Source organism: Anastrepha ludens, chromosome 4, assembly GCF_028408465.1.
Source record: "Anastrepha ludens isolate Willacy chromosome 4, idAnaLude1.1, whole genome shotgun sequence".
NCBI classification, from domain to species: Eukaryota; Metazoa; Arthropoda; class Insecta; order Diptera; family Tephritidae; genus Anastrepha; species Anastrepha ludens.
The window spans coordinates 63,310,400-63,338,186 of record NC_071500.1 but is presented as its reverse complement, the minus strand read 5'-3'; the positions used below and the strand labels follow the sequence as shown (position 1 = coordinate 63,338,186).

Below are 27,787 nucleotides of genomic sequence, written 5' to 3'. Positions count from 1 at the left end.
CTCGTAAGAATGCCGCATTTATCCTGTGCCTCGCTAGGGCTGCCTAATTTTTCTGTGCTTTTCTCAGCATATTCATAGATTTGCGTGTTCTTTTCTAAAAGCATTGCATTCACTGTTTTGACTATTTATTTAAAATGAAAATATAAAAAACTAAAAAAAAAATTTTAATATTAAAAAAAATTACAAAACATAAATAAATACGTAGTCAAAATTAAAAAAAAAATTCAGTGTGCGAATATTTTGACCACGGCTGTTTACTCGTATAAATGTACTCTGTATGTTTATTATGATAATCCAATATATAATTTGTGGAAGGATTTAACTTTTCTTGTTCCATTCTTATATCAGATATGCAAAATTTTCACAGAGTGCATGACAACAATTTCACAATGTTGCCATTTAATAAGGTGGCTCTTTTCTAGAAAAGAAAGCACATTAAGTGAGAGGCGCCACAAACAAACAAGAAATGTCAACAAAACATAATAAGTATATTTAACGAGTGTAGAAGCGTATTTGTGCGTATCTAAAAATCTATGCCAAAGGAGTTGAAACAGCACCAAAACGTGTAGTGAATAACTTGCATACCAAGAAGTATACCAAACATATAGTACGCAAAAAAAAATTTTCAAAAAATCATGTTAGTGTTCAACGATCTCAAAGGAAGCTTAAGGGGGGCCTCTACTGTAAAACTTAAAAAAAATCGATTTTTTACTTTTTGTTGAAACATACTCAGAAACAACTCCAGAATGTTCCATGAAAATCTTAAAAAGAAATCTTGAATAGTTTTCAAGTTATAAAAGTTTTAGCAAAGCAGGTATAAACTGAGCGCTCGAGCGGTTTACGGTCATATGCGCTTGATCAAGAGATTGTTTAAGCGTGTTTTTCTCGAAACCACGTTTTCAAAATTGCCCACATCACAGCTCCGTGAAAAATTAACATATCAAGCTCAAACTTTGATAGTATATTTTTAACAATATTTACTAGTTTTTAAAGCTATGGTGGGAAAAAATTTATTATTTATAACCCCTTTTTTAATAACAAAATGACAACAAAAAAATGTCGATTTTTTAAAAAACTTCAAAAATTTTACAAAAAAATTTTTTTTTTGCAAGTAATAGGCTTAACAACTAAAAATAATGATATATAATAAAAAAAATTTGGTTTTTTTCATTTCAGATATTTTTTAAATGCGCGACAGTGTGGGCAGATTTCAAAAGGCGTTTCGGGGGAGCGGCTGTACAGCTGCCATTTTGAAATGAAAATAAATTTAAAAAATTTTTTTGTACACTCAAGACCTGTGTTTATGTAACCCTAAACTTTTTTTTACTAATTAAATTAATACAAGTATGAAAACAAAATCCATGAAAATTTGATTTTTACAGTAGAATCCCCCCTTAAAGTACGTTCACATATGCAGTGGTTAACAATAAATCTAATATAATATCCCCGTTCACAATTGATAAACAGCTGTCAAGACAGTTGAAAGGTTTTTCTGGTTTTCGGTTTGCTTAATTATTATTAACGATATGAAGAAAAGGTAAAGAGAAGCAATAGTTAATTTAATTGCGTAATTTGCTAACAGACAGTTGGAGGAAATCCCTAAACGACATCTACTGAGATGTAAAAAATTATGGCAGCAATGTGCATGCGATATTCGATTTTACATTTTATAATAAACAGCAACAGGCCAAAGCGTCAATGAACTCACGCTTTTTCTGTAATATGAAGACATAAATAATAATATTTAACGAAACTTTTATTAAAATTATGCCTAAAAACGTCTTTTCTTTGCCGGCGGCCATTTCGTTTAGTTTTTACTTGGACGTTTGTCCTTAGATTCGTTATAAAAATAGTCGATTAAAACAGAAAACGGAGAGTTGTACAAAAAAATGCATCTATAATATAAGATTATTTTATAAGCTCGGATTTCGGGAGAGAAATTTTGTATGAGTAATATCGCTTTTTAATTACGGATTGAGTGTTGAACTCGAAAAAAGAGATAATCTCTAGTTATATGCGAACCTATTATTATAAGACAACCAACCAGCTTCACCAGAATTGGGAAAAACCTTTATGTTGCATTCAATACCAAAAAAGTTTTTGGAAAAAGGGTATTTGCCACATGAAAAACACAACAGCTACGAAATCTTTATTGCACGGCATTGTACTATGTAGGAGATAGCATTACTGTTGTACGACGATATTGATATCCTCGACGCTATTAGATTCTATTGTGAGGCAATGACTTTGTGTAGCAATATCAAGCATCTGAGCTTCAATAGTATTTTCAAAACTAAGCTATGCCATTTATCAGGTAAAATCCAAAATCATGTCAAATCTATTTTGCAACTTTAGTATTAACTGGAAAATGAAAAACATTCAGACAATAGTACGAAACCAGAAGTTTAGCTCAAAACTAATTATCATATTTATTATCTTAATAATTGTCTACTATGAAGGAGATGTCTAATATACGCTTTAGAGGATGTCGAAGTCAAAACTTTTTTTTTTTTGCATCTTAGTGTATGAGTAGATATTTATACACAACATTTTGAATGTATTCATGAGCACGTGGATAAAGTTATGAAAATACAATAAATATAAAATGACTCATATACTTATACATATGTATGTAAAAATGTGCAATATGTAAGCATACTTACAAAAAAAAATACGCTGTGATTTATAAGTTATCCTAGAAATAAAATATATGGATATGTACACACAAACATATGCATATAATTTCATACTTGATAAAGTGTATACATTTCTTAACTCGGAAATATGGGTAAGTATGCCATATACACCAAAATTTTAGATAGCCGGGTATTGAATTGAATTTATTTATTGTTCAACCGATCAAATGTTTGTTCGGAATTTTTCGAGCTTTTGAGCAGCTAAACAAAAATTGTCAATTTGTTTGTCAGCATTTCTTTAGTTTTCCAATGGATTTAGCAGAGTGTATGAAAAATTATATTAGTAGAACTTAAAAAATAGTACTGACAAAAGAACGAATGTCGATATGCTCGATCTCATTTTCCACTAACGAGCATCAAACAGATATGTTGCTCATACGCCCAGGTTGTTCGAAAATGTGAGAACAAAATCGAGAGCTCTACTACTCGTATACACTCGTACGTACATACTACATTCATCAATTTAGAAGCATATAAAATAAATCATAATATAAACTTTTTTACATCTGAATGGGAAAGAGTGGCGCCTCTATAGAGTTTATTAATGGAAGATGGAAGCGTAACGGAATATAGAAAGAGCAAAATAAGTTGGTTCAAACAGAGGTAAATAAACAATAAAACAAAGCAGAATATGCGTACGAAGTACAAAAAATCACAGGCATTTTTTTTTTATTATCAACGGTCATACATTCAAATGGCCAAGGAGATTTTGTGGAACTAAAAATAGAAATAAATATTCAAAATTGGCATTCCGGTCAGAGATGCATCATGAAAAAATTCAGAATAATTGTACAATTCACACATTCACAATAATTGCAGAAAAATTAAACCGAAAACTATCAAAGTTCTTCATTAGCATATTTGAAATAACAAGAAATATATTTCAAATAAAAAGTACACTCAGCATTTTAAAAACTAAAAAAATCGATAAATCTGTGAATTAAATTACAAAACTTGTCGCTACATCAAACAGTTATGTTTTTTTTTTTTGCCTACTTGCAAAGTATTTTCATTTCGCATATCAAATTCAAAGCTAACGAATTTTTGGTCAAAGGAGAATTTCTTTAATCACGAAACAAAATGGACTCTCAGGTCAATATAAACTTACTTTCCTACTAAGCCCCTCTATTTAAAGTAAATAATGGCGGAGACATCTGCAAGCCGCTACTTTGCTTTTGGGAAACTTGGCATTTAAGTGGCGTCAACACAGAAAACAAACAAACCTTTGTGTAAACAGATTTTTCACTTGTGAAACAGTTTTTAAAAATCATCTGGGACACGCTGTAAGCCAGCCATTGCTAAAGCATATCGATAGTTACCTCTCGCTGTCTCTGGTAATGAATTTCTAGTCCCGTTTAAAATCGGCGAAAATACCTCTGACTAGCTTGTATATTATATTTCTGCACGCAATAAATTTGTATTGTAAGAAGAAGAAATGGAATCATTACTATTAATACAAATAGTAATTAAGAAAAAACAAAAAATCCCTGTTAGTAAATAAGATCAATTATAGTAACTATCGGATATACGGATGTTCCCTAGAATTTCTTTTAAATATTCCTTTAAAAAGAGAACATAAAACGAAGTGTTCCAAAGTTGATGAGAGCGTCCATTTTAAGCCTGGCAGAAGTTTGAATAAAACAACCTAAAAAAGCGATGGCAAAGACAATTAATGAGAAATGTTTGTTGAAGTCTGCGAAAAAGCTTTATGCACCGAATGCAGCGGATTGGGTTACTCAAGAAGGCAATGGTCCTAAACACCAGAGCCGACTTTACACAGTTACGGAAAGTAGAAAGAGGCATTGATAGGCTCTAATGAAAGCGAAGATTAATGGAAACAGAATGTCTTCAACAAAACTGCTTGTCCTTATGTTAAAATAATGTGGAGGGTGCTTTATCCAAAATGCTAAAAAACTAACAATCCAATTTCATGAATGGCAACTTCGATTTCGTGTTTTAAAGCATCAATCGTCTCTGGATGGTTCGCATAGCATTTGTCCCTAACTGCTCCCCACAAAAAATAGTCCAACGGGCTTAAATCACAGCTCCGAGGCGGCCAATTGATATCGAAATTCAAAAATGGTAGCCAAAAGTTCGAGTGTAATTTTGGCAGTGTGACAAGTTGCACCGTCCTGTTGAAACCAAATGTCGCCCATGTCATCCTCTTCAATTTTTGGAAACAAAAGCTCGTTGAGCATGTCACGGTAGCGCTCGCCATTTACCGTAACCGCGGAAGAAGAAGAAGACTCACCACTTTGGAAATAGGTTTTCAATATTTCCCAATTTTGTTCAAGCGTATAGCGTCCCATTTCGTAAATGTCAAACCTTTAAGTAAATTATGAACACATTTGACATGTCATTTGTGTTACCTTTCTCAAAAAAATAGGTGGTTCAAAAAGCAAACGCTACATGGCCCACCCTGTATATGGCATAACTAAAAACAAAAGGTAAAAACTTTACAAACTTTTTTTTAAGGGGTTCCGGTGGTGTAGAATTTCCAACAAATCCATTTTTTTTTTTTTTGTTTTTGGTGTTTCGAAAGTACAGGCTTTTAAGAATTAGGAAGGATATTCCCAGTATTTTCGATTCTACAGCCGTTTTAACAGGTAAAGTCAGGTTAGTCACGCGGCGGCATCAATGGTCGCATTTAAATGGTCGAAACTTTAAACTCAATTATCTGAAAACTACTTTTTTCGGTCTGGTGTTGTCAGAAAAAAAAAAAAACTAACCGAATCATCTGAAAACAACATTTTCATCGCCCGTACTAGAACCACATTATTATTTCAATTATTTCGTATTTTTTTATTAAAAAACTGAAAAATACTCGATTTTTAGAATGTCAAATTCAAAACCGCGCCATTTAGTATTTTTTTTTTTTTAAATTCTAGTACGGGACATAGCTACAGTCATACTGATTAATAATTTGTTTAGTTTTTGTGTTTCAGATAAATAGAAGAGCCAAAATGGACAACATTGTCCAGTCCCAATTTTTCGAGAGGGTCAACATCAGCGCCATTTTTAAAATTATTAAAATTAAAAAAAAAGTTTTTGTTTTCATTTTTGTATGTAAGAGAAGTTAAATAAAAAACCTAAAAAATTTAAATATCGTTTTTCATTTTTTTATTGTAAAAAAATTCCTGAAAATACCCTGAATTTTCGAGCTCTAGACCACCGGGACCCCTTAATTTTAAATGCGAATCTTTTTGTGAAAGACACCGTGACACTGTATGTATGTATATTGTAAATACGAACCTAAATGAGCCATAAATACAATACTGGCAAATAAATCGAGCAATAAATACTCGTACACGACCAATTAGGGGCCCCATTTCCTACAAAAATATTTTTTCCAAAATACTGATTTCATATATATTCTGAATATAAACTCTCTTGAGCCATAAATACGAGTTTTCGAAATATTTCAATCATTCTCTCCAAAAACATTTCCTTTCGATAGTTCAACTACTTATACATTCCGAGCATAAAATAAAGGGGGCTATAAACTCCACTTCTACAATGTAAATATATCCACGCCACTCCAGCATCCAAAAGAACTTGCACGACTTACCACTTACTGACGTAACAACTCAGTGAGAAGTTTAGAAGTTTATAAACCCAAAAAAAAAAAATACTTTGGCATTTATAATATAAGAAGAAGATACCAATAGGTATTTGTTGGCGACAGAAGTTTTAAAATTTCACTCTCAAAACTGATCTATTTATTAACATCTTCATAATATTGCCGAGGCGCTTTCAGCATTACCCAACCTAAGATTCTGTATTTAAATATTGGATTAAAAGGTTATTTGATGCAGGTCAAAACGAATCTAACATATGTTTGTCAAATAGATGAATTATAACTTTTAGTTGTAAATATTGGCAAAAAAATCTAAGAAAGTATCTGCTCTAAAGATTATACTCACATAAATGCATATATACCATGGTTGAGACATGCTCGTACATACCTGAAAATAAACAACAAAAAACATCTGATTAGTTACAAAAATCAGAAATACAGAAATACCATATAATTCAAAAATATACATATGTACATATGTACACACACACACCTGTATTCATAATAATGGTAGCGCAACATATTGCACTGTTTCTTTCTTTTCTTTTATATATTTTTTTGTTTTATAAAAGTACAGTTTATATACAACAAAAACAAGAAGTCAAAGTTTCAAACTTTGTAGGTATACAATTTTAAAAAATTCAATAAATCTTTATAAAACTATCAAACTTTTTAGTCAGAATTTTTAGGAAAATTTCGAGTGATAGCGAACTGACAAGAGGAGAATCCACCATGAATAATATTCCTGCGTAATCGGTATTCACACCAGTGGGTACAATCAAGAATGCAATTTCCTAAAATTATCTACAAATCGCTGAATGTAGATGAAGAGACTAGACAACAAGCTAAGTTGGCAGAAGGGTATGGCCCACCTAAAACACAAACAAACGATCAGAAACGAAGTAGTGCCTGCACACTCACAGCAATGAAAACTGGCTTCTGGTCTATGGAGGAGCAAAATGGACATCCTTCACAACACACACTGTCACAGTTGTAAGCAACAGGGGAATAAAAAGAAACAACTTTTAATTTCCTCTGTGAATGCCCTGCCTTATGAAAGGAGCGAATGTCAACCCTTGACAATGGGCTTAGACATAAACAACCTAATAAAGTTCTTAAACCGCATAGACTGGATATATTGAAACAAGTTGGTAGTGAGAATGTGGCAATAAAATGGTGCGGAAGCGCTAGTTGTATTCTGGATGAATCGCCACTTTAACCAACTTACCAATCAATCATAAATACTTATTAAAAAAATACTTAAATAAATAAAAAAATACTTAAATTTCAGTTGTAAGAAAAATTGTAAAATTCCCAACCCGTTACATCAGACCCAATAGAATTTTCAGTTTCGGATATAACAATATTTTCTCAAATAGTTAAAGTTGTTTTTGTTTTTTGTTTTACTTTAGGTTTCAAATGCATGGGAAAACAAAATATATAAGTAAGTATATTGACAATTGAAACTTTCCGTTAAGCGCTTACTACCCACCAACTGCACTAATCTTCGTCATGAGAGTCCACAAATGCTCATAAATATATTAACTTTTCTGTGGGAGCTCGACAGCAGTAACAGATTCAGCCTAAAGCTAAAAGAAGTTAACTTCCAAAACACGCAAACAAAAAAAACCAACTCACTAAGAAACCCTTGGCACAAAGTTCAATGGCTAACTTTGTTGACAATACTCATCGAAGACGGAAATTGAACGACGAAAACGCATCAAAAATTCAGAACAAAGTATACATGTACAGAGAATTTAAAACTACAGTAATTGCGCATTAAATTATGAACGATAAGAACATATTACAAATTATAAATTTGACTCACAAGAAAAACGGACGAAAAAAGTTAGAGTTTTACTGAATTTCTATGCCATTTAAAAGAAGGATTGGCCGATCAAGTTGACAGAGCTGGGTCCAACGAGTTCATGAATTATTAAGAGACAACTGCACTAATAATTCACACAAAAGGCTGAATTAAGATGGAATAAGATGCCGAACTACAAAATTGAGAAGCAAATGTATCTCAACTACAAGTAAAAAACAGATGGCCTTCCTAGAAAATGATTACCAAAGAATAAAAGGGTAAAAAAGGGATTTAAGTCTAACGGGTACATGAGACATATAAACATCTCCAAGCATAGTTTGCTAAAGCAAAGTTTGCTAAAGCAATCAATGCTCGCTCTGTCTGAATGATAATATTGACGGATGACCTATTTAACTTAAATGTGCCGCCAGAACAATATTCAGTAGCTAAATGGGCTGGTACAAGCTCACTAATCGTTCAACAAAATGTTTTGAGCCAGGTTCTTCATTGGAAATATGTACAGCTCCAAATCATCACTAAAACTGGATATTTCATTCTTGGAAGGCCCTTAAGTAAGGTAAGCGGTTCTCTTTTTTCTCCACCGTACGTAATATACAAATTTCATCAAGTTTTCAAGGCGGCAAGATTTTTCGACAAAGATGAACTTTGAAAATCAAAGGCTTAGACAACTGTAGTCCTCTATGTGCAAGAGCTCTTAAAAATTATTTTTCAACAATCTTACCTTGCTCTAATGGGTTGAGACGTGACTCAGCAGCTTTGTCGTTTTAAGCTTCTGCTTTCGCATCGATAACCAAAAGTCTACTCTTTATGAGAAACTCTTACCACAATTCTTTAGACAGATACTGTAAGGTTGTCTGCATGTTAAAACCGGGCATCGACCGCTTGGAACTCTGCTACGACCTGCAACAAATTGATTGGCACACGCACACACCAGCCCATCGAACGGATGTAGTCATGCCCTGCGGCTTATTTAAAGTCACTTGCCAGTTGGCGTAACTCACACTCATGCACATATGTGTGTCATATATCTAAAGGCACATGTGCATACACACGTGTAGGTACAAAACGCACTCAAGACCTAGCATGTTTTGATGTATATCAAATTCGTTTAGTTTTTGTCGTACAGCTGTCATTTAAAGCAATTTGTATTTACAAATGACAAATATTTCACTAACGTAATTTGAATAATAAGCGACGAAATAAATTACTTCATTTCCTACATATGAATTTATGCCTGCATGCGCCTGTGTATGTAAATATGTTGCTTTTAGATATTTTTTATTTTAATTGCTCATTTTCAAGCTTTAGTTATTAATAACCAATGAATGAGTTTTCGAAGTAATTACCTAAAAAACAGTTAACTGGTTACGTGTCAATCAGTACACAATGACAGGTACAAGTTTTCTGCCTGTTTCGGCGTAAGTAAAATGCGCGTAATTGCATACATATTTATATATTGTTCTATATTCGTATATTGTTCTAGTTTGCATTATTCATTAGATGAAAATAGAAATATATTTGCCTCGTATGCACGTGCAACTGCATTTCATTTGTGTTAAAATGGCATGTACAGGCGCAAATACATATTGTGTAAAATCACTCTAAGAAAACACATTATAAAATGCATTATAAGATAAGGAAATTCTTTTATTTTATTATTATTGCAAAAACAAAAATATAAAAGATAAAAAGCAATAGCTATCAGAAATATTTTCAGTCACTGGATACGTCAAGGCGATCTCCATCTGCAGGTCTATTTATTTGCGGTTTTTCGAATTTCATTTCATTTTATCAAATCTATGATTAACCTTAACACTAAAGGTACAAACTGAAGATAATGCAGTCTGTCAAATCTAAGCGTGATAAAAAAATGTTAAGTAGGCATATGCTTTTCGCAATATGCGTTGCCCAATGTCAATTCACTCTTTGATTACCTGCCATTTAGTGCCGACGTGGCACAGTATTTTCTACAATGGAAAAATTCAAGTATCGTGCGGTAATTGAATTTTTATTTTTGGAAGGTTTAAAAGTAAAGGAAATTTATGAACGAATGCCATTAATTAGTACATTAGAAAAATGGGTTGCTGAATTTAAAGGTGGTCGTACAAGCCTTGAAGACGATCCACGTCAAGGACGCAAGGCAAATAGCAGCAATACCAGAAATCGTAGAAAAAATACAGGAAATCGTATTGGAAAATTCTCAAGTGACTGAAAGAGATTTAATAGCAGTCCTAGGCATCTCATTGGGCAGTGTAAGCGATATTTTAGATTTCAGAAAGCTGTGTGTACAATACGTGCCGCATTCCCAACAATGGAACAAAAACACATTCGAATGCGACTTTCTCAGCAACATTTAGAGCGTTTTCGAAAGGATAAAGTGGATTTTGTGCGCCGTTTCGTCAGTATCCATAAAACTTAGATCTATCACCATGATCCTAAATCCAAACAGGAGACTGAAGAGTGGTGTGAACATACCTTTTCGGCTCCGAAACAAGTTCGTTTCAAGACATCGGTCTAGTTTTTTGGGATGCAAGTGGAATTTTGTTTGTGGATTTCTTGCAAACTGGTAAAACAAAAAATTCTGAATATTATTGTAACCTTTTAGACCAATTGCAGGAAAAATTCGTGAAAAAAGACCCAGTTTGCAAAAGGAAAAAATTCTTTTTTATCAGAGCAACGCGCCGTGTTACAAAACCATTTTGACAATGGCTAAAATCCATGATTTTTCTTCATCTTCTTTATTGAATCTTTCTTGAATAGAATTATAAATAAATTTACAAATCTTATGTGTTAGAGTAATAGGTTTCCGTGCCAGTGCTAAGAATGAAGTAAAGTTCGAATTGGTGGAGAATCCATGGTAATCACTAGATTTGGCCCCTGGCGACTTGCATCTGTTTCCAGACCTAAAAAAACACATGCGTGGAAAGCATTTTTCATCAAGTGATGAGGCCATAACAGGTCGGGAAGCGTATTTTGCAGCCTTTCCACTATAGGAATGGAATTCGTGAATTGAAATCTCCTTGGAACAAGGGTATTAATGTTCCTGGGGACTATACTGAATAATAAAGTGCATTGCAAACCATAAAATTAAGTTTTTATTATCGATACGTAAAACTTATTGAATAACCTGGTATAAAAATATATTTAATTCTATTTCAAAAACCACATATGTAAATCAAATTTTAAAATTTTGTGGAAAATTTATAAACCTTCATCTAATTTTCATCGAAATTTCACTTTGATTTTTCATTATTTTTTTCCCAGATTCCCACATTTTTTCAAAATGTTGCGAGGAATTTTGTTTACGTTATCGTGGAGTTATCCTTTTTGCGATATATTCCAACGGCAATCAGGTTTGCACCCAAATGGGGTGCAAAAAATGAAGGCATTCTACTAATAAACCGAACTAAAATTCATTGGTTCTTCATCCATTACAGAAATCAAAAGAAAAAACAGGCGCATGTTTGCGCGTTTTGAAAATATTCGTGCTGAAATGGAAATGGTTCTACTTATACGAACCAAGCAGACTTTATTGGATATAAGGATTAAGACCCAAAGTTCGACTAGCTATGATTTAGAAGTAGTAAATTACTTCCTATTATCAGACCCGCAAACAAAGAAAAAATCGTACTTTTTGCTTTGCAGTTCTAAACAAGTGAAACAAATCGGCAATATATCTTATGCGCTTAAGTCCAATGTTGACATTTGGGTTCAGGGACACCTTGATTTTTCTGACACGGTTACAGCACAACTTTCCACTTCAAATAATGTTCGAAGTAGACCGCACAAACATTCTTATAAAAAGATTTCAAGTATTTTTGACATGAACAACATCGTGAATTCATCATCCGACTTATGCGACTTATTTCGAGCGCCACAAAATCACTCCGAAATAAAACCGAACTCCGAAGATCGATTCATTTTTTAATGACACATGCAAAAAGTCTTTGGCAGGGTCAAAGTTTCCTTCCGTTTGCACATACCATATTTTTGTTATGAGTAGCTTTTTCATGGCAGAAATACACTCGGAGGTTCGCCAATGCCTGCCGAAGGGCGACCGCTATAAGAAACAACTTTTTCTTAATTTTGGTGTTCCACCGAGATTCGAACCTACGTCCCCTCTTGATTCCGAATGATCCTTACAATTTAGATATATAAAGTGTTCAGTAGTTCCATGTAAAAGACAACAGAAAAGTCAAAACATACTCATGACAGAGGAATATAAAATGTACCACAAAAATATATATTATATATTTTTTTTTTTTTTTTTATTTTACATTGCGACTAGTTACAAAGAAAAATTTTTATTAACTAACGAGCAATTTGTTTAGAATTTAGAAAATAAGGTATATACAACAGTTAACGCTAAGGTGTGGTTAGTACATTAAGTCTTTGGGCTTTCTGCGTTTCAGTCTTCTTCTCCAATTAGCTGGATTAGCGAGAATAGTGGCCTCCGTATTGACGTGGTTTTTTAACCTTTCATCATGGGCTTTTGCTATCTTTTTTATCGTGTCTACCACCGAGTCAATATTTAGGTCGCGTTCAAGATCGGAGCTACGGATATACCACGGAGCACCGACTGCACATTTAATAATTTTGTTTTGGAGCCTTTGTATAGATTGAATGTTACTTTGGCTGGAGCAACCCCATAACTGTGCGCCGTAGGACCATACAGGCTTCAGAATTTGTTTGTATACAATCATTTTATTATTGGTGGATAGTGCTGATTCCTTTCCCATAAGCCAATACATATTTCTGTATTTTAATTCCATTTCTTCTTTCTTTTTCTTTACATGGGCTTTCCATCTTAGCTTGGCGTCTAGAGTCATGCCCAGATACTTTGCAGTATTTGAGTATGGAACCTGTCTACCATTTAAATATATTGGAACATATTTGATTTTGTTTTGGGTGAAATTTATATGCACAGACTTGCTTTCATTTAATTTAATATGCCATTTATTGGTCCAGTCATATATTTCATTTATGGCTAATTGTAATTGTGATGTCGATGTGTTTTCCGTGTTTCCTATCGAAAGAATAGCTGTATCGTCGGCAAAAGTAGCTGTTACGCAGTTTGAATTGCATGGCAGATCGCATGTAAAGAGCAAATACAATAGAGGGCCAAGTACGCTTCCCTGGGAAACCCCTGCTTTGATTGGTTTGAGACATGAATATGAATCTTCTTGTTTTACTCTGAAGTAACGGTCGGATAAATACGAATGTAGGAAGGTGGAGTACTGCTTGGGTAGCAACGCATTTATTTTCTTCTGTAGCCCATAGTGGCATACTTTGTCGAACGCCTTGGATATATCAAGGAATACCGCAGAGCAGGTTTTTCTTTCTTCAAAAGCATTTTCTATTATTCGCACTATCCTATGTACTTGATCGATAGTCGAATGCTTCGTGCGGAATCCAAATTGGTGCGTCGGTATAATTTTTTTGTTTTCTATTATTATGTTGATCCTTTTGATTAACAATTTTTCCACCATTTTCGATAGTATTGGAAGAAGGGAGATAGGCCTGTATGATGTTACATCGTGAGTATCTTTACCTGGCTTATTGAACATAACGACTTCCGCTGTTTTCCAATATATTGAACAATATTTTAGCTTAAATGTGGTGTTGACGATATTCGTCAATATAGCAATAATATTGTTCGGGAGCTGTTTCAATATTTCAGCAGTAATGAGGTCGTAGCCTGGCGATTTTTTTATCTTTAGATATGAAATTTCTTCTAATATTTCGTCTTGTGAAACCGGAGGGATCTCGTTTATAGCATTGCTATCGCCGTCGTGATCCATATCATCATCCATTACCGATCCATATGGTGTGAACGTCTCCTCGAGGTAGTTTGCGAATGTATCTGCTTTTTGTTTATTTGTTTTGGCCCACTTATTGCCATGTATCTTGATGGGTGCGTTCTGAGATAACGGTTGTTTTAATTTTTTAGTACATTTCCACAGTGAATAATTTGTCTTCCGTTCATTTGTTAATTCTTGCAGGTATTTTGTGAATGAACTGTTTTTGTACGCTTTAATTTCGTCGCTAAGTGTTTTGGTTATTTTATTTAGCTGAGCTTTGTCAAGAGGTGATCTTGTTTGATGCCATCTTCTTCGTATTTTGTGTTTCTTCAATACCATTTCCTTTATTTCTTTGGTATACTTGTGACCTGAAATGGTTTTCCTTATAGTTGGTGTACTCTGCCAAGCTGCGCGTTGGATGTTATTTGTCAATCGAAGTACTTCGTCATCGAGTTGATCCTTTGTGCTGATTATCGGCAGGTGGTCATCTGGGCCTTCCAAAATGTGTTTAAAGTAATCCCAATCTGTAAGGTGGTTAGTCAGTTTAAAAGGATGTTGTATTGTCGTTACATTTTCGTGCAGTGTTAGATAAATAGGAGAGTGATCTGATGACATATCCATGCCATTCTCAATGTTTACATAAGCGGTTGATACTTTTTTAGCGATGAAAAAATAATTAAGTCCGGTGTTTTATGTGGATCTGTTGGCCAGTACGTTGGGCTGCTCGTCGATATAGCAATGCATCCTGTCTTCTTAAGTGCATCGTAAAGTTCTCTTCCTTTGGTTGTTGTGAGTCGCGATCCCCAGTGAGTATGCTTGGCATTGAAGTCGCCACCCATTATAAATCTATTGTTGTGGCTGTTTATCAGTTCAATATATTGGGCGCATTTGATTGTATGTCGTGGAGGGCTATATACCGCGGAAATTGATATTTCAGTTTTGGCGTATATCGTAACAGTTGTTACCTGGAATTCTTCCGTGAATATTTTTTGGTCTTCGTGATGTTTCAAGTTTTTTTTGATGATAATTGCACTGCCTCCTCTTGCACGGTTGCTAGGGTGGATAGTGTGATAAACATTGTAATTTTTAATTTTTATTGATGACTCCTTTGTGAAGTGTGTCTCTGCAATCAAACATACATCCACTTTTTGAGAATCTAAAACAAATTCCAGCTCTTTTTGATGCTTTAAAAGCCCGTTTGCGTTCCAGAGCATTACTTTCAGGAAGTTTGGCATTATGACTTATTTTGCAGATATTTTTCGACGTTTTGCAGTCTTTTTTCGAGTACCAAATTGAATTCATGTTGTTTTGTTAGTTTCTCTAGGATCAGTTTCAAAATGTTATCTTCCTCAATTTTGTTAGCCTTCAATGCTTCTGCAAATGTAAGCACCTTTGGTGCCGTATCTGATGATAGCAGAGTTTGCTGTTTATTTTCTGTTTCAGGTAGCCCATCTTTATTATCGGCTTCAGCTACTTCTTTGTTTGGGTGTAAAGTTCCGGTAGTAGCTTTATTTTTGTTAGTTTGCTTGTCACGTATCTTTTGTAGCTCTTTTGCTACAATGCAACCTCTGTAACTAGCCGGATGGGCTTCTCCACAATTGCAACATTTCGGATGATGTTCCTCCGGTTTTGTGCAGAGAGAAGCTTGATGCTTGCCTGCGCACTTAACACATCTAGGTTGCTTTCCGCAATAGTTATGGGTATGTCCGAAGGATTGACAGGACTTACATTGAGGTATAAACGTTGGTTGTCTAACTGGTTCAATATTGACTACTGAATGCAGTATGGTTTTTATATTATAAATTTTATTTATGTCTTCCGAAGTTTCAAATGTAAGAAGGAACATATCAAGCGGTTGCTTAGTTTTCCATTTTAATTTGTTTATCGCGTTGGTTATTTTTAATCCCTGTTTATTCAAGTCGGAAATTATATCCTTGGGGTCACATGAGTGGTGTAAATTTTTGGCTATGACCTTAATTGGTCTTGAATGCTTATCTTCATAAGTGTACCATGAAATATTTTTGTTTTTCAGTGCTTTCGTAATTTTCCTATAATCATTTGGGTCCTTGGTAGATACTTTGTAATATTTGTTGCTAAGCAGTTTAATTTGAAACTCTTCGCTTGCCTCAACTTTCGCTATGTTAAAAAGCTGTTGGTAATTACACTCTACCGAGACCTTTATCGGTGGAGGTCGATGGGCCTTTTTTTTTACTTCCTTGGTTTCTTGAGGATTTTGAATAATTGGTGAAGAAATCAATAGTTCGGGGGAAGAATCGGCTTTCCTCTTTTTGCTGGATCTCTTTTTGAGTATCCATTCCGTTTCACGGGTTAGCTCTTCTTCATCGGTTTCATATATTTTATCATTTGCATTTTCTATTTGAAGTGCATTTTTTCCAACATTGGATTTTAATTGGCAATTTTCTGATTTAAGGTGTACTACTTCTTTTTTGAGATCGGCGCATAGCTTTTCCAAATTTTTTTAATTTCTCTGATAACTGAGTTATTATTGTTTCGTACTGGTTATTTTTAGTTGCAATTGGCTTTGCTTGATTTCCGCCACCTCCCGGTGGAGGTGCACGATCGTCTCATATAATAACGCAGAGTTTAGTTTATGCGATTTACTTAGAAGCAAAATAAGTTTAATCTGAGGTGTTTGTTGTAATCGTAAATCGCGAGATATCTTCAAATACATCCGGATCAACTTTGTTAGTATGAATTAAGCAATAAATACATATATATAAATTTAAGGGATGATTTTAGGGGTTTTTCAACATAAACTCAACGCTTATATATGTAGTATGAAAATTGCAAATACGTTAACAGTATGTTATGAAGTATTGTAATATAAATATATTGTACCAGACAATTTATATCAATTTCTCTTTACCAGAAATGTTTGCCTACTTTTAGGATCTATTTAATACAACTGCTATTTATTATGTTTTAGAACCACAAGGAGCTTTTTAGTACTAAAATATAAATTTCTACAAATACAGCAACACCTGCTCGGGTCAAAGGCCAATCGTCGTTGACAGCTGAGTAGGAGTCCCACGTAGGAAGATTTGTATTTCAGCACTTTTGGTTGTATTTCACTGGCCAACTTACTGCACTTCAGCTTCCAGCTTTCCCTTCCAATAGGTGTTTTGAATTTCCTTGCTTATAAGTTTTGTTTCGACAGAAAACGTCGAATATTTAAATATATTTAATTCACACTGCACAGAAACAGTCTTTATTCGACAGAGTTGCCAAATGTACAAAAATATATGGCATACAATTCTACTACTCGTATAAGTCTCTTAATGCACCAAAACTCAAATTTCAACCAAAACGCCAGAAATATGCTAAAACTGAAAATGTTTAAGGATTAAGTTCGTTAGTGTATATAGAATAAATTGGTTGCATTACCGAAACCACGGAACGCGTTGAGATGAATCTGAACCCTTTAACACACAATAATCTGCTGTGATTCATTCATAAATCGCGTAGATTTCAAACTAATTAAGAGAGAATAAAAAAACAACAGTAGAATGCATGGTAGGCAAGCGACTATTGTTTTCTGTGGGAGTTGCTGACAAATTTCGATGAAAATATCGACATACTGGATTTTGTAAATTAATTTTCATTTTTAAACCGAGTTATTTAATGGGATTTTAGATAATTGCATATGCATGTGCATACATATGTACATATCTTTTAACTTTTACTAATTTCATTTTAATGTTTCTTGAATTTAATTTATGGGCTTCCGACAAATTTAAAATTCTCCTATAATAAATCAATATATACATATCTCCATGTGTAATACGTAAGTTAGGGTGGTCATAATTTGTATGGGGGAGAAGAACTAGTAAATATGAAATTGAAGAAAGTTTAGTGGCCACCCTAATGCATCTGGATTTGCATGTAAGTACGACGTAAATGCAAAGAAATTAAATTTATGTATTTCCAATGCTATCGCAATACATCTTCCCTGATAAACAAGTAATAACTCAAATGAACTCAAATAGAAATCGAACAAGTAAAGGGAAAAGCATATGCCAACACTCAAAGTGAAGCGATTCCACCACATAGGCATGTAAGCATTCATTAGTCAGTCTGACACTCTGACACTATGGCACATCGCATTCGATTCGATGAGGTGTCAAGCCTTGCATGTGGCCAGTACCTAGCAGCGATTAATTTCTGCATATCAACCATATGGATGCACCATTTCATGGTAATCCCTGCATTTATAACAAATGCAACGTTCTGGTAAGCAAGCCAAGAGCAGATTACTGCCACTGCTGCTATTGCTGCATAAACATGACGTGCTCCACATTTGCTGACATTTATGTACTTCAAACAAAAAAACACAAAAAAAACTAGGCGCTCACAGCATGACTTAAACACACGCACACATATGTTAATATACGCTCATACTAAATATATATGTGAGTGTATATACCGCATGCACTTCGAAAAGTAGTTTAATTAGAATTCGTTGCTACTGGACGACAGAGGCCCACATACACTCTTAGGCGCTCTAGTCCACTTTCTTCACGTTTTTCAAACTTTTTCACTTTAGCGCTTCGCATTTGTTATTTGCTGTGGACACAAATGCAGTTTCGGCAAAAGAAAAACAAAAAAGCAAAAACAAAAGAAAAATCCGAAAGGGCAGGTACTTTTGGGTCGAGACGAAAATTGTGTGTACACGTAAAATTGTGTTGAGTACGATAAGCATGACAACTTCTCATCTTTAAGTGTACGCTTTCTCAACAACACTGCACTGCTTTTGCGCCCAGAAGCATGCTTTCAATGATAATCACGAAAATTAAAGCACTTTAAGCTTCATAAGTGTCACTTTGCATACAAATTTCAAATGATGATAATGACAAAAATTCAAATGAAAATATTATTCTAGCTGCTAGAATCTACTCGTACATAGATACATACGCCTGCATGTATGTAAGTATGTGCATAGATTGGATTTCCGCATTTCGTATTTAAATTGTTTTCATTCACCAACTTCATACCAGGACACAGCAGCTACTGGCCTCTGTATGTATTTGCGTACACGCGCACCTGCAGGCTTTGGCAAAATTTTTCTACATTCACGATAAATTTTTACATTCCCAAGTGCATTTGCACACATCCCCTGTAGGGAAAGGTAGAAGCAATGATGACCACCGGAGGACGCTGCTTTTTAAGTTTTCTTGGTAATTTTTTAAGGTTATAATAATTTGAATTTATTCAAACATTGAGATAATTTTATCGATTCTTTCGATCTAAGCTACATCTCTCATACAGCCGAATGAGTTGGTATGTGGCTACCATTCGCTAGTGCATGGGTTCGAAACCCCGGGCACGAAACACACAATTATAGAAAAGGTTCTTCCAATAACGGCCCCCCTAGGCAGACAATGGCAATTCTCAGAGTGTATAAAACTAAAAAAAGAATTAAAACTACACCATGAAATGGTGGGTCCCTTTATTTGTGGAACAACATCCAAAACGGGTGCAAGCGCCACTTATGTATATACATACATATATACAATTTATGTATAAGTATATCGTGTAACCGCTTCAGACGTTTTGCATGGCGAGAGCGTTGAAGTTTCTGCTTGGTATGGGATCGACTACACAAAATGCGGACCGTGCAAGAATCTGATTGTTCTAAAGTGTCGAATTGTCCAATCTTTGTATGGCTAAGGTCGTAATTCAAAGAAAATATGTTCAAACAAGCTAAAAGTCCCGGGACTAGCTCATCGTTGGCACTATTTTTATTGCATTCGCCCCTTTTTCAGGTAATACTAACCTTAAGGAAACAGCTGTTAAAATTTTATGATATTCTATTCATTAGTTCGTGAGTTATGGTGCTAAGAGTGACGCCACTTTTGTTATTTTCAAAATAATTGATCAAAAAGAGTTTCGTGCTTTAATTTTAGACAGCTTCTTAATGGAAAAAAGCCGTTAAAGCGAAGCAATGGCTTGAAAAGTGTTATGGGGACTCCCCTCCATGAGAAACAACAATAAAATGATGGTTTACTGACTTCAAAAGAGCCCGTTGAGACACCGATGACGCACAACGCAGTGGACGTCCGAATGAGACGGATACACAGAAAACATAAAAACATACTGACATCGCAAAGATATTAAAATAAAGTGTTAGCTTTATATTGACTATGAGATGAACAGAGCCGCGTTTGCTCACTTTCAAGACGACGCACTGTATCACAAGTCAATCAAAACAATGGCAAAACTACATGAAATGAACTTTGAATTGCTCCCGCATCCACCGTATTCGCCAGATTTGGCTCCCAGCGACTGCTGGCTGTTCGCAGACCTAAAAAAATGCTCGCTGGAAAGAAATTTTACTAAAATGAGAGGCATAGCGCTGAAACTGAGGCCTATTTTGAGGCAAAAGATAAATCGTTCTTTAAAAACGGTATTGAAATGTTAGAGCGGCGCTGGAATGATTGCGTTGTTCTTGGTGGAAATTACGTTGATAAATAAAGCGAATTTTGAACAAAAACAAAACGCGTTTTCTTTGTTAGGCCCGAGACTTTTCAACTGTGTTACTTTGTTAAGTTTCCAACATCGTAAGAGCCGCACCAATTCGAAGTCAGTAGATTTTCCTATAGAGTGTTAAAAATACTTACTTTTCCCAACGAATCACCGTCATATCAAGATGTGCACAAAAAATCATTTACAGCACAAAAACCGCAAGTTCCAACACATGCATAGAACATTACCAGCTGCATCAATGCTTTCAAAGCACTTTCCACCCCTGTGCATGTGCATATCACCAACTGCTGTAGACACATAACACCTTCAAGTGTTGGAAATTATGAATGAATGAGAAATATACACAAGTCTCCTGCATGGAACTGCAGGGAATAATAGGTAGGTATATAAGTAGGAGTAATACATTATGAGAGGGTGGGTGTGCTTGTGGACGAGTATATATGTTCAGTTATTTCCGGCCACCATTTTATGAAGCTACAGTGGCAGTGAAAGCTTTAATGCTACCGCAGTGTGGCTGAATTCCCCGTCAAGGACACCATAGCATTAATATTCATTTCCCTAAGGGCCACTGATAGTTTAACTGTAATGAATTTTCTAAACTATGTTTGAGCCTGCAAAATTGGGCGTGTAAACATAATTTAACTGGACCATATAGACAAACTATCACTGCAAAGCTGGTTTATAAATAAAGTCAAGCTGACTATTTAGTAAACAATTCGGGCGAATAAGATTAATCTGATAAATCAAATACAAAGTAGGAGAGAACGAATTTTAATTGCGCTCTAGAATTGACCTCGCATACTCAACATATATAAGATAACCACCTACCTATACCTCGCTCCCTTTGGTGCCACCCTGACGAAGCAGCCTATTTCCTGGTTCTAACATTAGATGATATAGAAGACAACGAGGACTGATGGCGCTTCACCTCCTAAGCAAGAAACTCATGAACAATGAGGATATACGAGTAAAGTCGCGGTTATAAAATCCGAATACCAACAAAATTTCAACCAAATCGTCCAAATGAAAATCTAGGGAAATAAAGAAAAGTCAATATAAAGAAAACTCTTGTTACTAATACTTGTTCATGTCTGTAGATTGAAGCTAACAAATGTAGCAATGGAATTCAAAACCGCGAATAGGTCGCGCTAAGGAGCACCAAGAGATTTGGTGGCTCCTAAAACACTCAGGCTATAAAGCCCATTGTATCTAGAGCTCTGTAAAGAGAGTAGATAGTTAAGGAGGAAAGGAGAAAAGTATCAGAGAAAGAGAGAGGAAAGAATAGAGACAGAGCTAAAGGTAGTTTGTCCTGTGAGAATTTTCCAGATTCTTTGGCAAATCTGTAAATATCCTCCAGTCAGTTTTAGAAAACGAATATTACTCACTCTCACGACCTCGGAATCCGAAACTCGTAGCCTTGTTCTAGCAAAGGCAGGACACTCACAGAGAAAGTGCTCAGTTCTATCCACCTCCTCCAAGCAAGGCAGGAACATTGTGTCCTCAATGATTCCAATGGTGGTCATATGCTGGCCCCATGGGTTGTGCCCTGTAATAATAACGACCATCAACCGAACGTCTTTCCTCCAAGTTTTAGTAGAAGGTTCCACAGTTTTCTGTTTGGACTTGTCTCAAAACACTTTGCAGTTCTGCAGCGTTCTAGACCGGACCATCGCTCTTTCTGTAAATTGCATACAAAATCGCCGATCCAATTCATGATTCTTGTGGAACTGATTCCGATTATTGGTTCTGGCCCTTGTGGGGGAACCGCTGATCCACGGTTGGCCAATTCGTCGGCAATTTCGTTTCCTTGAACACCAGAGTGTCCTGGAACCCATACAAGTACAAGCCTGTTTTATCTTGCGACAGAATTAATCTTCTTCTTACATTCTTGTACTATCTTTGAGGTTTGCCTCGCGTTCTCCGGGCCCTTCAGTGCAGCCTGACTGTCACTGAAAATGCAATCTGTTTCCCCATCCATCTCCTCACGATTATCCATCCCGCTACATTCAGGATGGCAAAGACTTTCGTTTGGAAAACAGTTGCCATTAACCCTATAGCATAGTGATACTTATTAATATCGTTTAAGTACCATCCGGCTCCAGACTCTATTTCATTCGGTAAAGAAAATACCCGTTAAACCTCCCTGATTGAATTCCGTCTTCGTGCCAGAAACCATATTTATGGACCCTGCTTTTATTCCTTCCTGTTGTATTTTAAGATCCAAAGGCAGCAAATCAAGCATCATAGCATTTAGCATCGCCAGAGGTTGTACTCATGGCACCCGTAATGGATAAACATAAACTTATTTGCAGCCTGTATAGCTCCCGGAGTGAGAACTTAACCATGCTCCGACGCCACAACAATTCTTAATGCGCGATTCACCTTCAGTGAAACGTGTGCCTCCCAAGTCAGCTTCTTATCCAAGATTTCTTCTAGACATTTAACTTCATCGGAAAGACCAAGTGTCACAGCTTTCAGTGTTTTATAAATATAGGTCATACTATAACACGCACCATTTCAAAGTTTAAAAGTTGATACAGAATTAAAAAAACAATTTAAGGGGTTATATACCTTGTGGTCCGGTGAAATTAGCGAAAGTTGGGTTTTTTTTAAAGATATGTAGCAATAATTTTATTGTATAAAAGTTTTTATTATTGGATATTACAATGTTTAAAGAAAAAAAAAGGCTTTGTTTGTGTAAAAATATTTAAAAATGGCGGAGTTATGGCGTTTTCCCCCAAAGACCCTTTTTTTGGAAGAGGCTTGCGGTGGACGCGATTCAAGTCCACCAAGTCAACTGAAATCAAAAAATCGAAAAGATTTCATTAGTATAGGGTTATATCTTCTTAGTGAACGATCAATATATTAAATATTTTGATTTTTGTGAAAATAGGAACATGTTTTTAAAAAACTCCACTTCTACAGTCCTAAAATTGGCATTAAAAAATTCATATCTGCAAAATAAAAATTTATACATAAAAAGTTGATCGTTCACTAAGAGGCGACATCAATTACGAACAATTTAAAAAAAAAATTATAAAAATCGGTTGAATACTTTTTTTGCAATCGCGTCCACCGCAAAAGCATTTTTGGAAAAACACGTTTTTGAGATAATCGCGTTTAAAGTTTCAAGCGCCGCATGAGGCCGTACGCTCAGGACGTGACGACGCACAATTTAAAACGCTGTAACTTTCGATCTATTGCTCAGATCTCTATGAAATTTTTGGAAAATGTTCTCAAGGGATTGTACTTTACGATAAAGAAATAAAATTTATTTTGATTTTTTTGAAAAACACAAGGTATATAACCCCTTAACAAAGTTTCGTCAAAATTTCAAAATTTTTAATCAGAATTTTCAGAAAAATTGGAATTTTTGTATAATCAAAAACAAAAAAAAAACAGTTTGAAGTGTCTCAAAAATCACTTCAATTATTGATATATATGTATATATAATATTTTTTTTTTGCGGCGCCTTTTGTGCATTTTATCCATATAACAAAAATTTCGAGCATCCGTTATGTAGAAGAAAATGCATCACATCGTCAACCAAAGGTTGTCCAAAAAACTAACGCGCAGTTTCAGCTGGCTACTTTTTTATACAAATTTAATGGGCTACAAAACTGCATATACAGAGTTTTTCTTAAAATTCTGACTACAAAAGTTGTTCAATTTTGATGGAAATTTTTTTTTGTTTAATTTTGCAGAGTATTCTTTCAATTTTTTTAATTAGAATTTGAAACATTGAGCTATATGCTACTTGTAGTAGAATGAACCATGCCTAACAAACAAATATATGAAAATTAACAAAACAACAGAAAAGTTTTGCTACTATAGTTTTCTCTCATGTTGTATATTGTACAAGCTGGCATAAAATTAATCATCCATCGGCAGATTTATAATTTTTGAAAATGTCGCTGCACATCAATCATATTTGACACTTGAGAATTGGACAGCTGGAGTATACAAACAGACAAGCGCGTAAAGAGCAAAATAAAGATTTCCATCGATCAAAATATTTTTTTTTATTTAATAAAAAAGTTATTCAAAAAGAAAATTGGATGATTAATTTTGCGCCACCTTGTATAACATACCATATTTTCATAACTTCTTCATCGTCCCTCGTATATATTGTCTAATTAGACTGTCTTATGATGTGTTCTTTTCTCGTAATAATGCGGCATTTACTCCGCCCTACGCCAGAGCTGTCGAATTTTCCTTTTCTCTGTTCAAACTGTTTTGCTCTGACCAGGCGAATATGTGGATTTTTTTATCCTCTACATATGAAATATGCAAAATTTTCACCGGGTGTATGGCAACATTTTCGTAATGTCGGCATGAAATGATGTCACTTTTTTCGAGAAAAGAAAATACTAATAGGACTATGAATAAGTTCGTGCGGGTTTTTTTCGAAATTTGAAACTTTATTGACGTAAAATGGTTACAAATTTAATATTCAAAATATTGTCCATCGCTTACTACTACTTTTTCCCATCTTTCTGGCAATTCACGGATTCCCTTTGTGAAAAATTCGGTCGGTTTTGCCGCAATCCACGAATCGATCCATTTTTTGACTTCATCGTAATTACGGAAGTGCTGGTCAGCCAGGCCATGTTGCATCGATCGGAAGAGATAGTAATCGGATGGCGCAAGGTCTGGACTATACGGCGGGTGGGGTAGGACATCCCATTTGAGCGTTTCTAAGTATGTTTTGACCACTTGTGCAACATGTGGCCGAGCATTGTCATGTTGCAAAATAACTTTGTCGTGTCTATCGGCGTATTGCGGCCGTTTTTCTCGCAGTGCTCGGCTCAAACGCATCAATTGTCGTCGGTAGACATCCCCCGTAATCGTTTCATTCGGTTTCAGTAGCTCATAATACACAACACCCAGCTGGTCCCACCAGATACACAGCATAACCTTCAGGCCATGAATATTCTGCGCCGACGTCGATGTTGAAGCATGGCCAGGGTATCCATACGTTGCCCGACGTTTTGGATTGTCGTAATGGACCCACTTTTCATCGCCAGTCACAATTCGATGCAAAAAACCCTTTCTTTTGCGCCGTTGAAGCAGTTGTTCGCATGCCATAAAACGGCGTTCAACGTCTCTTGGCTTCAATTCATACGGCACCCAATGGCCTACCTTTCGGATCATTCCCATGGCTTTTAAACGTTTGGAAATGGTTGATTGATCAACTCCCAAAGTTTTTGCAACCTCTTCTTGCGTTTGAGCCGGATCTTGATCGAGCAATTCCTCCAATTCGGTATCCATGAACTTTGGCGGCGCACCCTCGCGTTCTTCGTCTTCCAAGCCAAAATCACCACTTTTAAAGCGTGCAAACCACTTCTGGCACGTTCGCTCAGATAGAGCATGCTCACCATAAACTTCCACCAAGATACGATGACTTTCGGCTGCTTTTTTCTTCATATTAAAATAATGAAGAAGAATTCCCCGCAAAAACACATTATTTGGCACGAAATTCGACATTTTCAAGTGTGGTAAAAATATTGTTGTTTACGCTTCAAATAAAAAACTTATACTGACGTTTGTGCCTTACGACAGTAGCTCTCCAATGAATGTTTGGAAATGTGGATCGATGGAATAATAATCAAGTTACGCCATCTGTTGTAAAACCGTAACGAACTTATTCATAGTCCTATTATTAGTGACAACAACAATAAAAGCATGCACAATACGACGATTACATTTTCAAGCTCTTAACACAGAATTCTCACAATTTTGTAGCAGCATTAAGCTAGCCGTGTCATGCATCAATGTGTCGCAAAGTCTATTAACTGCAAGTACAAATAAAGTGCAACAAACTTTTTCATAGAATGCTGCATGTAAACCTTCTTAAAGCTGCATACATACACACCCGCAAATCGCGCCTCGGGCTAGCTTCAAACAAAAGCCCCGTACTATTAGTAGAAGTGAAGTGCACATTCAAGGCAAGCCTAGTGAAAGGTCGCCCATAAATATATTTATGATACGTGTGGTATGTAAGTATGTGTGAGCTTTACATTGTTTGAACGCACTTTTCTAAAGAATTACACTTTGAAAGAGAAGCGAAAGACGCAAAATATAAAATGCTAACAGGAATAAAATATTGCTTTGACAGAGTATCCAGTGACTTGCGCTTTTCTTTACATTTTGTTTAAAAATATGAAATCTCAACCCATAAATTCAACAGCAACCCCACTTTGCATAAAATGAACGAATGAATGGAATGTCATATTACCAATAACTATTGCTTTTATTTTCTCTCTCTTTTTTCTCTTGTGCGTCATATAAAATATTTACATTGGGCTCGTCACCGCCGTTGCTTGCATTGCCGCTGTAAATGGAGAAGGTTAAGCGGTTTGTCACTGAATTATCGGCTTATGTGTATAGGTATGTGGCCACCACCTCAGCTTACATTTCCAACGCCGGCGTGTGAGGTCAGCAATATGTGGCAAGGCTTTATGCGATAATTTATTTGGCTGGTTCTGGATGTTATTATTTGAAATATTTTCCTCCCCCAAGCATTGTAGACGGAGTTTACAAAGTGCTGCGTAGTTTACAGGCACCAGCTTGACAAACAAAGTATCGTGCAGGACAGCTCAACTCAGTGTTGTTTTACAAGTTTTTGTACTTTTTTTAATATATATATATAATATATATATAAGTAGTATGTATATTCCGGGCTACAACGCAATATCAAAAATATTAAAATTTTAATATTTTTATCATTTTAACTCAAAAATTTAACATTTTTACCATTTAACTCATTTTTTTAACTTACAGTTACTCAAAATTTTAACATTTTTTAACATTTAACTCATTTTTTTAGCTTATATTATCTCAAAAAAAAAGTTAAAAATTTTGAATTGGGTCGATTTAGTCCACCCCTAAATTATAGTTACTCGTAGTTAATATTTTTAAGATATTAAAGATATCTATTTTTGATGTACTAGTAATCAATATTTAGGTTGGTACAGTTAAAATTTTGAGTTGGGTCGATGTCTATTAAGTGAAAAAATGTTAAAATATTGATTACAAAATATTTAAAGTAATCTATTCAAACAAAAATAAAAAAAAAAGTTAAAAATTTTGAGTTGGGTCGATTATTATTGATTGATAATTTTAAATATTTATTACAAAATATTTAAAGTAATCTATTCAAACAAAAATAAAAAAAAAAGTTAAAAATTTTGAGTTGGGTCGATTATTATTGATTGATAATTTTAAATATTTATTACAAAATATTTAAAGTAATCTATTCAAACAAAAATAAAAAAAAAGTTAAAAATTTTGAGTTGGGTCGATTATTATTGATTGATAATTTTAAATATTTATTACAAAATATTTAAAGTAATCTATTCAAACAAAAATAAAAAAAAAA

General features: G+C 34.9%; 1 protein-coding gene across 5 annotated transcripts in view; it reads right to left on the bottom strand.

The window, feature by feature from the left end:
* The window catches only part of LOC128859582 (tyrosine-protein kinase Src64B), a 187,049-nt gene that overhangs the window by 70,977 nt on the left and 88,285 nt on the right, over positions 1-27,787 (bottom strand). For all 5 annotated transcript variants that reach the window (XM_054096515.1, XM_054096512.1, XM_054096513.1 and 2 more), the window contains exon 4: positions 6,620-6,661. The gene's annotated coding sequence lies outside the window, so the exon portion shown is untranslated. The remainder of the gene's footprint in view (positions 1-6,619; positions 6,662-27,787) is intronic.